Source organism: Narcine bancroftii, chromosome 1 (genome assembly GCF_036971445.1).
Source record: "Narcine bancroftii isolate sNarBan1 chromosome 1, sNarBan1.hap1, whole genome shotgun sequence".
NCBI lineage: Eukaryota > Metazoa > Chordata > Chondrichthyes > Torpediniformes > Narcinidae > Narcine > Narcine bancroftii.
Window position 1 is genome coordinate 305,278,223 of NC_091469.1, and position 10,505 is coordinate 305,288,727.

Consider the following 10,505-nt stretch of genomic DNA (forward strand, 5'->3'; position numbering starts at 1 on the left):
ATGTGTGAGAATTTGTACTTCTGACAACTGGGGACTCGTCCGGGATCTACACTCCAGCCGTGGGAGGAGGCGAGAAAGGGGGACATCGGAGGTGGTGCACCCCGCTGAGTTCAGCGGCTCCTAGTCCCTTGCTCGTCGCCTCGGGCGGCTTGAGCGAGTGGTATCCGGACAAGGTGACACGACAAGACGAAAAGGAGAGGGGTGATGGTTCAATCCCCAGGAAGACACCGGTAAGTGACGACTTACGATTGTGGTGTGGGGATTGACGGACGAGACCATCCAGGTAACGGTCATGACGGGGAAAAAAAATATAAAACGATAAATCAGGTGTAGAGCCTTTGTCGTGGCGTGAGGACCCTGTCGTGGGACCTTAGGATAGACCCCAGGGAAACCTCGGCGGGAACCGGCGGAGGGATAGTACCTCCGACGAGGCGTCCGAGATGAAAGGGAGTAGGGTCCCGAACGGGGGGGTCCTCAGCAACGATAAACGGATCTAGGCGGGAAAATGGGAGGATCAAAATCTAAGGGCTCGTCTGAAAGATCAGGACTTTTCCCGGGGGTTCCCCTTGACAGCCCTTTGGGGAGAATGTTTGAAAATTGGGATAGTAAACGATATCAAGACAAAGACAAGAATAAGATGGTTCAATATTGTCTTCTTTGGTCGAAACAGCATATCAAAGGTTCTTCGGTCTGGTGGCCGAAATTTGGATCTGATGAGGATTGGGTTAGACAAGCATTAAACATATATGTAAACTCGAGACAAAAGGTGAATCAAGAAGAGTTGGCGTATGCATTTTGTTGGGTTCCCTGGCCAGGATCCTTAACAAAATGTTTTAAATTGAGGGTAGCGGGAGAAAAGAAGTGGGAACCTTTGGACAACCTCCCCCCTCCTTATGTTCCCCCGGTGCCCACAGCGCCCGAGGGAAGCTCGCTGCTGGAGGGGAAAGGTGATGAATCTGATTGTCCCGGAAGGGGCCGGGAACAAAGGGATGAATTAAGGGAGTCGGACCCTAAACTTCCACCGGTAAACCGACCCTGGACCAGATCCCAGACTGGTCCAGGACCATTGAAGGCTCCAGTAAGCCTAAATCCCCTGAGGGAAGTTTCTATAGGAGGACTGGGAGGGGGAATGGGATATGTAAACGTTCCCCTAACCAGTACTGAGGTGCGGGGATTTAAGAAGGAAATGAAAAGTCTATTGGAAGATCCCATGGGACTGGCCGAACAGTTCGACCAGTTCCTGGGACCAAATACATATACCTGGGAAGAGATGCACGCAATAATGGGAACATTATTCTCACCCCAGGAGAGGCAGATGATTCGACAGGCTGCCCTCCTCATGTGGGAACGTGAACAACCTGGGGACCCCAGACCCCATGAACAAAAATATCCCCTGAATGAACCCAGGTGGGACAAACGAACACCCGAGAGATTGGCAAGTATGAGACAATACAGAGAGTGGACGATTAAAGGAATACGGGAGGCTGTGCCAAAGGGTCACAATTTCGCCAAGGCATTTGGGAACCACCAGGGGAAAGATGAGTCCCCTACTGATTTCTTGGAGAGGGTGAGAAAGAATGTCCAACAGTATGCGGGTGTGGACCTTAGTACACCAATGGGTGAACAGCTTATTCGAATCGAATTTGTGTCCAAATCGTGGCAGGACATTAGGAAGAAACTAGAAAAGGAGGAGGACTGGAATGAAAAACCCTTGAGCGACCTGTTAAAACAGGCGCAAAGAGTATATGTGCAGAGGGAAGAGGAAGGTCAAAAGAGGGCAGCGAAGATTATGGTACAGACTATCCGAGAGATAAATGCCGAGTCCAGAGGGGAAAGGAAACAAAACCCTTACTCAGCGTTGGTGAAGTTTATGTATGAAAAGCTGACAAATGAAGATGAATATCCATTGAAATGGACCCAGGAGGAGAAGGGATGGCTTGAGGACTTGAAGCATCGCCTGACGCGGGCCCCGGTACTCACTCTGCCCTCTTTAAAACAACCCTTCCAGCAATTTGTCACTCATAACCAAGGAACAGCTGTGGGAGTTTTGACACAGGAAAAAGGCGGTCAGCGACACCCAGTGGCTTTCCTGTCCAAAATGATGGACCCAGTGTCTCGCGGATGGCCGACGTGTATCCAGGGAGTAGCGGCTGCTGCTCTGTTGGTGGAGGAGGCACGCAAACTCACTTTTGGAGGAAGGATGACTGTGTACACCTCCCATTCTGTGAGTGTTCTATTAGCACAAACCGCCCATCGATGGCTGACTGATTCCCGCATATTAAAGTACGAGACCATTTTAATGGTCGGAGAAGACCTACAGTTTGCTAAGAATAATAGTTGCAACCCAGCTCAGTTTTTATACGACGGTGAAACAGGGGAAGAAGTGGAGCATGACTGTGTCGAGTTGACGGATCTCCAGACCAAGACCCGAGAGGACCTTTGTGATACTCCCCTGGGAGAGGGATATGAATTCTACATTGACGGCTCCGCCAGATGTGTTGACGGAATGAGGAGAAGCGGGTATGCCATAATAGAAGGAGATGCTTGGGAAGTGGTAGAATTCGCGAGGCTACCCGGAAGCTGGTCGGCACAGTCCTGCGAACTATATGCCTTGCAGAGAGCCCTCAGAGTACTGGCAGAGAAAACTGGAACAATTTACACTGACTCCAAATACGCATACGGGGTAGTGCATACCTTTGGTAAGATCTGGAAGGAGCGCGGTCTGATTACATCAAGAGGAAAGGAATTGGCACACGAACAGATGATTACTCTGACTTTGGAAGCCCTGACATTACCCCGGGAAATAGCAGTGGTCTACATACCAGGCCATCAGAGGGAAGATACCCCGACCGCAATTGGGAACAGACTGGCTGATGAAGAGGCCAAAAGGGCGGCCATGCAATAGGAAGTCCGTTTGCTGACCTTAATCGCAATAAGACAAGGTATAAAAAAAGCTTCCATTTTCACTGCTAAGGAAAAAAAGGACATGACTCAGTTGGGCGCAAGCCAGCTGCCTGATGGAACCATAAAGACGCAATTGACAAAATTAATGGTGGAGACTAAAATGCCTTGGATAAAGTGTCTGCCCCTGGCCTTATTGAGAATTCGTACTGCCCCACGCAGAGATGTGGGGGTGTCCCCTTATGAGATGATGTTTGGGTTTCCCTTCTGGAGTATAGTTGAGGGGTGTCCCACCTTTGGGGAAGGGGATATTTTTGTTAGGAACTATTTACAGGCACTGTCACGCTCTCTTACAGATTTACGAAAGAGGGGACTATTGGCACAAACACCACCTCTGGACTTTTCTTTACACAAGGTGGAACCGGGAGACTGGATTCTCATCAAAACCTGGAAAACTGAAAAACTCCAGCCACAGTGGGAAGGTCCATTCCAAGTTCTCTTGACTACAGAGGCTGCAATACGAACAAAAGAGAAGGGGTGGACACACGCATCCAGATTTAAGGGACCTGTAGAGGCGCCTCAGGACCCTGATACGGACTCAGATTGGACTTGTGTTCCTGGAGACAAACCTCTTACTTTGCGATTTCGCAGGAAGACTTGATTGACAATGTTATTGTTATATGCTTTGGTTTTTCTTGGTTTGCCTATGTCTTTGTCAGGTCTGAAGTGTAAGAAGTGCAGAGACACAGTAGTCCTTTTTCAGGACCGCACTTGGGAAAGAAAGGAGGGTAGATTCATTTCCATATACCCCTTGTACGGAGAATGAGGGAAGTAGTGTGGGTCATTATATACAGATTCCTAATAGTACTCCTTTCCCTCTTAACGGTTGGCCCTGGGAGGGCAACCACATTATTCGCTTGCAGGCGGTCCTTGAGATTGTTACAAACCAAACGGCTCTAGCCCTGCAATTGCTTGCATCCCAGCAGGGTCAGATGCGCTCTGCCATCTATCAGAACCGTCTGGCCCTGGATTATTTGCTGGCCACAGAAGGGGGTGTATGTGGAAAGCTTAATTTGACTAACTGCTGCTTAAAGATTGATGATAATGGCCAAGCCGTTCGCAAAATCGCTGATAATATTCGCACTTTGTCCCATGTACCAGTCCAGACCTGGCATCCTTTCGCAAAATTAAATTGGTTGGATAAATGGTTTGGAGGAACCTGGTGGCGCACCTTATTGTGGGTCATCGGGGGTGTTTTGTTCCTCCTGCTTGTTTTACCCTGTCTTATTCCCTGTCTGCGCAGCCGAGTGATTTCGATGGTCCAGCAGACCATGCAGCCAGGGGGCCTGGGAGACCCAGTTAGAATTTTACTTCAGCACGAAATTGATTTATCAGAAGATGGTTCTCTTCCCTGGGTTAAGGCCCCCATTCAGAAATAGTACACACATTTTAAAGAAAGAAAGGGGTGGATTGTTATAGATAGAGAATTTAGGTTAAAAAGGGCTTAAGTTAAAATGTGATGATTAATCATAAAAGGGGAAGCCAGAATAGACAGGGAGCTTACCATAAAAGTTCAGCTGGACAATGTTATAACAAACAGAGATCTTTCATGGTCACAAAGAGACATGTAGGAGCCAAAGATTGATAAAAGAGTGAAAAACAGAATTTAGTGTGTGCAGAGTTCGTAGTGTACGTGACTAACATGATAATTACAAATGCAAGTGTACTTAGAATGATTTTGCAAAAACTAACCAATTAAAACAGTGTTAAAGAGGAGGGGAAGGACAAGCAAAAAAGGTATAAAAATCAATGCACTGTTTGTATCGGGGCTTGACTTGGCGAGAAACCAGTTGAGTCCAACTCTGCAGACTTGTAAATAAAGCTTGTCGTGTCACCAACTTTAAAGAGACTCATGTGTGAGAATTTGTACTTCTGACACCAGGGACATCAGAGACATGTAGCTTGAGTGTACCCATTTTGCATGAACACATTCTATGTTTACGCAGAGTCTGACTAGGTTAAAATTATTTTTGTATGTTGATATCCTAAATAAAATCCTCCTACATTTTGCCACATTTACATGTCATTTGATTGATAATACACAATTTTAGTTTCTCTCTTTTTTGTGCCAACATCCAAATTGCTTGTATGTATATTAAAAAAATGTGTTCCTGGCAGAAAACACTGATAACCACTTCCCACAAATTGAGAAATCATCTACTTACCACTTTCTGTACCCTAACACCCTCTATTTATCATGCAGCTTATTCATTTCATATTGTAGTTTCCTCAATGAGCATCCTATGAGGCCAATCTTCAAGAGGTCTGAAGATATGTGGACATGCAGGTTAACCAGTTCATTATCTGTATGATTACATTGGACCATGACAATTATCATATGTTGTAACAGGGACATCAGTTAATGTTGGCAGTGTGTCCGTTTGCATCATTTCATTGAAAGAAATTGTTCATTTTGTGTCTCTGCACTTTTAGAGGCACAAACCATGAGATAATTTAAGCAAGTCTACTGTCTTAGAGGCAGACTTGTGCCAGAAGTGTGCTTGGACTAAATGCGTGGAAGAAAAATAATCCCAATTCGAGGAGGACAAGATTGTTAAATTTACCTTCATAGAGATAAAATTTTACATTATACCTATTGATTATTTAATTCTAAAAATTATAAAGTCAGGGGTATCTAGGTGCAGATAAGCAGGCATCTTTGAAGATTAGGTTCAATAAGCTGTTGGTAAAGCATAGCAAATGTAAGGCTTTATAAACTGAGGCACTGCATAAAAAGTCAGGGAAATTATGTTTAACCTTAAGGTACATCAGTAAAGTCACAACTGGAATTTTAAGCCCCTTCCAATTTACAAAAGCATGTGATATTCCCACAACAATGCAGAGAAATTATTTAACAGAATCATTCTAGGCTTCAGTTATTGGCATATACCAAACAAACTGAAGTTCTCTTCCTTAGAACAGAGATGATAGAGAGGAGATTTGATGGAAATGTGCAAAAATAATGATGGGTTAGATGGAGAAAATTTTTTTTTCATTAGTGCAGGAAATTAAGGCCCAGAGGACAGTGAGTGAAATTAGCTGTGACAAGATCCAGGGTTGGAATAACGAAACTTTTTTTTTAAGACAATCAGTTGCTAGGATGCAGAATGCAGTGTCTGAAAGTGTGGTGGATAAACATTTTGTCATGGCTTTGAAAAAGAAATTGAATGATTAAAAAGTTACTTGCCCTGTTCACAAAATTACCAAGTTCCCCAATGAAAACACGATATATCTTATCATTGCATATTCCAGGGAAAGAATCCCATAGAAAACCTATGGGGCAAGTATAGAGAACAGCTCATATTGTTCTCTATTTGCTGCAAAATCTGAGCCCAAATCCTTGAGAAATATTTTGTCAAAGCAAGAATTGCTGGGCCAGAACTCACTGCCAGCAGCAAACCTCCTGCTCCTGCACAATGATACAGGTTTAGATTTATCTATTCCGGATCTGCCATTGCCAATTTCCTGCACAAAGTCGTCCCGATCCAAAATAAGAGTATTACATGAAATAATGCCATTAGGTACCTGGCCAAATCAAATTAGGCTCATTAAAAATGTAAAAAGAATGTTGTAGTACTGGTCATTTCACTTGTTCTACAGCGTTTACAAGGGTCCAGTAAATTAAGTTGTGCAGAAGTCCTGAATAGGGAATTAGTAAATAGCAAAAATAACAAACCTCCTTGTACTGGAGTGATTTATCTTCATTTAAGGTTGAAAGATTATATTTTTTTTATAAATTAGACGTACAGCATGGTAACAGGCCCTTTTGGCCCACGAGCCCATGACGCCCAATTACATCCAATTGACCTAAAACCCCTGGTACATTTTGAAGAGTGGGAAGAAATGGGAGCCCCCGGAGGAAACCCACGCAGACACGGTGAGAACACACAAACTCCTTACAGTCAGCGCGGGACTCGAACCTCAATCTCGATCTCTGCCACTGTAACAGCGTTGCACTAATGCTTATGGTAACCGTGCCACCCCATCTTAATATGAAGCTGGCACTATGATGTTCTTATCTTTGTGTCTACTCATCTGTGCCTCAAACTGAGGCCCACACACTGATTTCTGCCTCAATATCAATCCAATGGGGCATATAATTTTGTGATTTTCCCAGCAAATATTCCCTGGCTACAATGCTTGAAAAGGTGAGAGGTCATATCGTTAAGTGTAATGCCTACGAGTCGTAAACTTTTGTTAATTTAAAGCCAGGTTTCACATTCCTAACTCCTCCCATTGTCTGAGCAAAAGAGGCTTCTCTTTTCAAACAAAAGCATTCTTCAAAAACTTAACAGTTAGGCAATACTTCTGGAAAGAAATTGTTAATGTTTCAGATGAAGGACCCTTAATAAAACTACCTTGACTTTTACAATGAGGCACCACACAAGCTTGATGAATAAGACCTCATCTTCCATCTGGGCACATTGCAATCTACTGGATCCTAATGGTTTTTGGGGTGCCTATGTACACTGTACAATGTGTGTGACAATAAACTCATCATTATCAATTTAACATCAAATTCTCTAACTTTAGAAAACATGCTTTCTCTTCCTGTCTGTTTAAGAAACATTCCTGCCTACTCTCTGATTTTTTTCTTCTTCATCAAAATCCAAAAAAAATCTGCAGTTGTTGGAAATCTCCAAAAAAAAGCAGATAATGTTGGGAATCCTCAGCAGGGCAGAGTATGACTGTGGGAAGAGAAACAGAGTTTGCGTTGCATCCTTTTTTTCTCTTCTTCTTTGCTGGACATGTCCCTGTATGTCAAAACCATGCCTGCCACTGGTTTTCATTCTTTTACATAAACTCCCTTGGTTTCACACACTTTGTAGTTTCGAAACTAGATTGTTTCTTTTCTTTCTCAAGTCAAGACCCAGATGTGGGCCACCAGACTGCATGCTGGCCAGTACAATGAGCGTGCCGTTAGTGGGAATGGGCAGGATTTGCTCCATCCATTGACAGATGGCCTGGATCCATCTCACTCATCAACACCTGGACAACACACTGCAGAGGAAGCAACAGCAGAGGGCAGTGTTTCAGGCCAGGTTCCAAACAAGGTATCAAGCATTAACAGCAGGGAAGGCAGGAGCTCACATAAGGTTCCAGTGTATTTATCTAGTCACCAAGATGGTAAAGCTAAATAAAATAATTTGCAACTCCTTTAAAATTTACATCATTTTGTTAGTGGGCCCACAAAGTCTAGAATGTTTCACTTGCATATGTTATTTAAAATACTTAAAACATTCAATTGTCAAGGGCGTAGAAAACATCTAATTTAAATCAAAGATGTGGTTTAATTTAAACTGCCTCATTTTCCCAATCAGAACATTGTCAGGTAACTCCCCCATCGAATTCTTCTTTGTATGTGAAGCTGCACAATGAACCACTGATCTAAAGACAGCGTCCTTGTAAAATCATAAAATTTAATTCTTGACTGAGTTCAAAGGGTCAAAGCTGGTATGAATACAACAACCCCACCCTGGTATCTGTCGCCTATGAGGATTGGTAGGTGCTGGATAACTAAATAATCCAGTTGCTTAAGATTGTGTATTGCATGGATTTAAAACTAACCGCTAGGGGGCGGTTCGTACTTTTGGGGTTTTTTTTTTACCTATTTATTTTCTGCGCTTTTTTTTTCTTGCCAGTTACTTGAGTCTGTCGGTTTTTGTGAATTCTGAATAAAAGGGATTTTACTGTATCACTTTTCAATTCTTCTTTGAATTCAGGGAATGCTGGGAAGGCATTCTACATGGTTGGTTTTGCAGTTTACTTCCTTTTTGTAAATATTCCATCCTTAAATACCAGGTGTCAATGTGAATTACTGATGGACATTAAAAAGTGATTACGAGCTTTCTCACCACTATAGGCCCGCTACTTTATTGAACTATGTGGAGAAGAAAGGTATCAAAAATTCACCTGACAAATTCCACAGTACAAACACCACACATCTAGAGTAAATTTAGGGCTCAAGTAATAATGTCCACTCATCTTCTCTCAATGGGTATTAACGTCTGTGGCAGCGAAAATATTGGAAAAACATACATTTGAAAAGGCATGATCTGATCAGGAATAGCGCCTGTATAGGACAGCTTGGTTTGGCGTGGGTGGGAGGTGGGAGATGGGGGTGGGAGATTGGATAGGCTGGGTTTGTTTTGCCTGGAGTGAAGAAGGCTAAGCATGATGTGTAAGTAGTATATAAAACCTTAAGCTGCGTAAATGTGAAGGATATCAGAATCTTTTTCCCATGCAGCTGCACCGACACTAATTCAAGCCATCAGAAACCCAAGCTCCAGATCCAAACCTCTGATACTATCAGGAAACCTTCAGCACCGGGAGCCATTCTTACCATCAGCCACCTCTCGAATCCTAGTTCGAATACCTGGTTCCCATGAGACCGTCTCAGGCGTCCCACAGCCTGTGTGGATCCTTTGACTATAAGTCACCAGCAGCCCGCAGCCCTTGTGGATCCTTTGATGATAAATCACCAGTTTTTCCAATACATTTGTGTATTGCAGGGATTATTGTGGATGACTGTCAGATGTTTGTGTGCCTCACAATATTTTTTGAAATGTTTCTTTTCCATAAATCATACTGGGAACTACCTAATTTTGTATATCTGCCCTGGTTCTTGCAAAAGAAAGCATCCAACAATTCATCTCCTTATGTTCTAATTTCTCAAAGCAAATAGTAGTGAATAGTCAAGAATGAAAGAATACATTGCCTTGCTTGTAAAGCATTACATTCTGCAGATATGTTCAGGCCATTAAATAATATTCTTCTGCCAAAGGGTTTTCATATTGTTAGTACAGAGGACAAGAGGGATTAGGAAAGAAAAGATTAAGATTTTCTGCTGCTTGGTGTTTTTCGCTGTTCTTCACCCTCATTCAGCTTTTGTGCATTTTTGCCATCACCATTCGTGGGAGCATATTTATTTCATGTAATAAAGATTTGAAGAAGTCATAAAAATCCGCTACGTCTCTCAGATGTCAAGAAGATGCCTCCCTGAAACACGCACATCTCTGGTGTAAATCCAGAAATAAGAAAAACCTGTTGGAGATTGTCGTTAATTTACAAGATGGCACACCAAGTGATACACAGAGCACAAGTGGAGGAACAGATGCTTGCAGCAGTTAAGGAACAGGAACTGCTGGTCAGAGGCCAGCTTATTGCATTCTTCATCTGTGGAGATCATAGTTCGATGGTTTTTAAATTTCAGAGCATATATTTTAAGGATGATAAGCCAAGATTTTCTGCTGAGGATTTATGAAGGACAGGTTCAGAGCAGTTCGTAATACCTTAATGAAGGGCTCAAGCTCGAAACATTGGTTATGTACCTTTATCTTTGCTACATTAAGTACATTGTTTGGCCTGCTGAGTTTCTCCAGCATTGTGTTTTAAAGGTTCAAAGAAGGTTGAGTGTATTTGAAACAGCTGTTCCTCAAGAACTCTCCTTCATAATGATGGGATAGCTTTCTATGTTATTATTTTTTTTATTCTCATTACTTTTGTTTCTGCATTCTTGCAGGCATGTTTTTGAAAGCTGACTA

The 10,505-nt window shown here is 42.9% G+C and overlaps 1 long non-coding RNA gene across 1 annotated transcript; it reads left to right on the top strand.

Annotated features, from left to right (window-relative positions):
- Positions 1-207: 207 nt before the first annotated feature.
- LOC138747054 (uncharacterized) lies at positions 208-4,800 on the top strand. Its single transcript, XR_011347288.1, has 2 exons — positions 208-283; positions 3,258-4,800. It is a non-coding gene; the product is annotated as an uncharacterized lncRNA (long non-coding RNA).
- Positions 4,801-10,505: the final 5,705 nt, after the last annotated feature.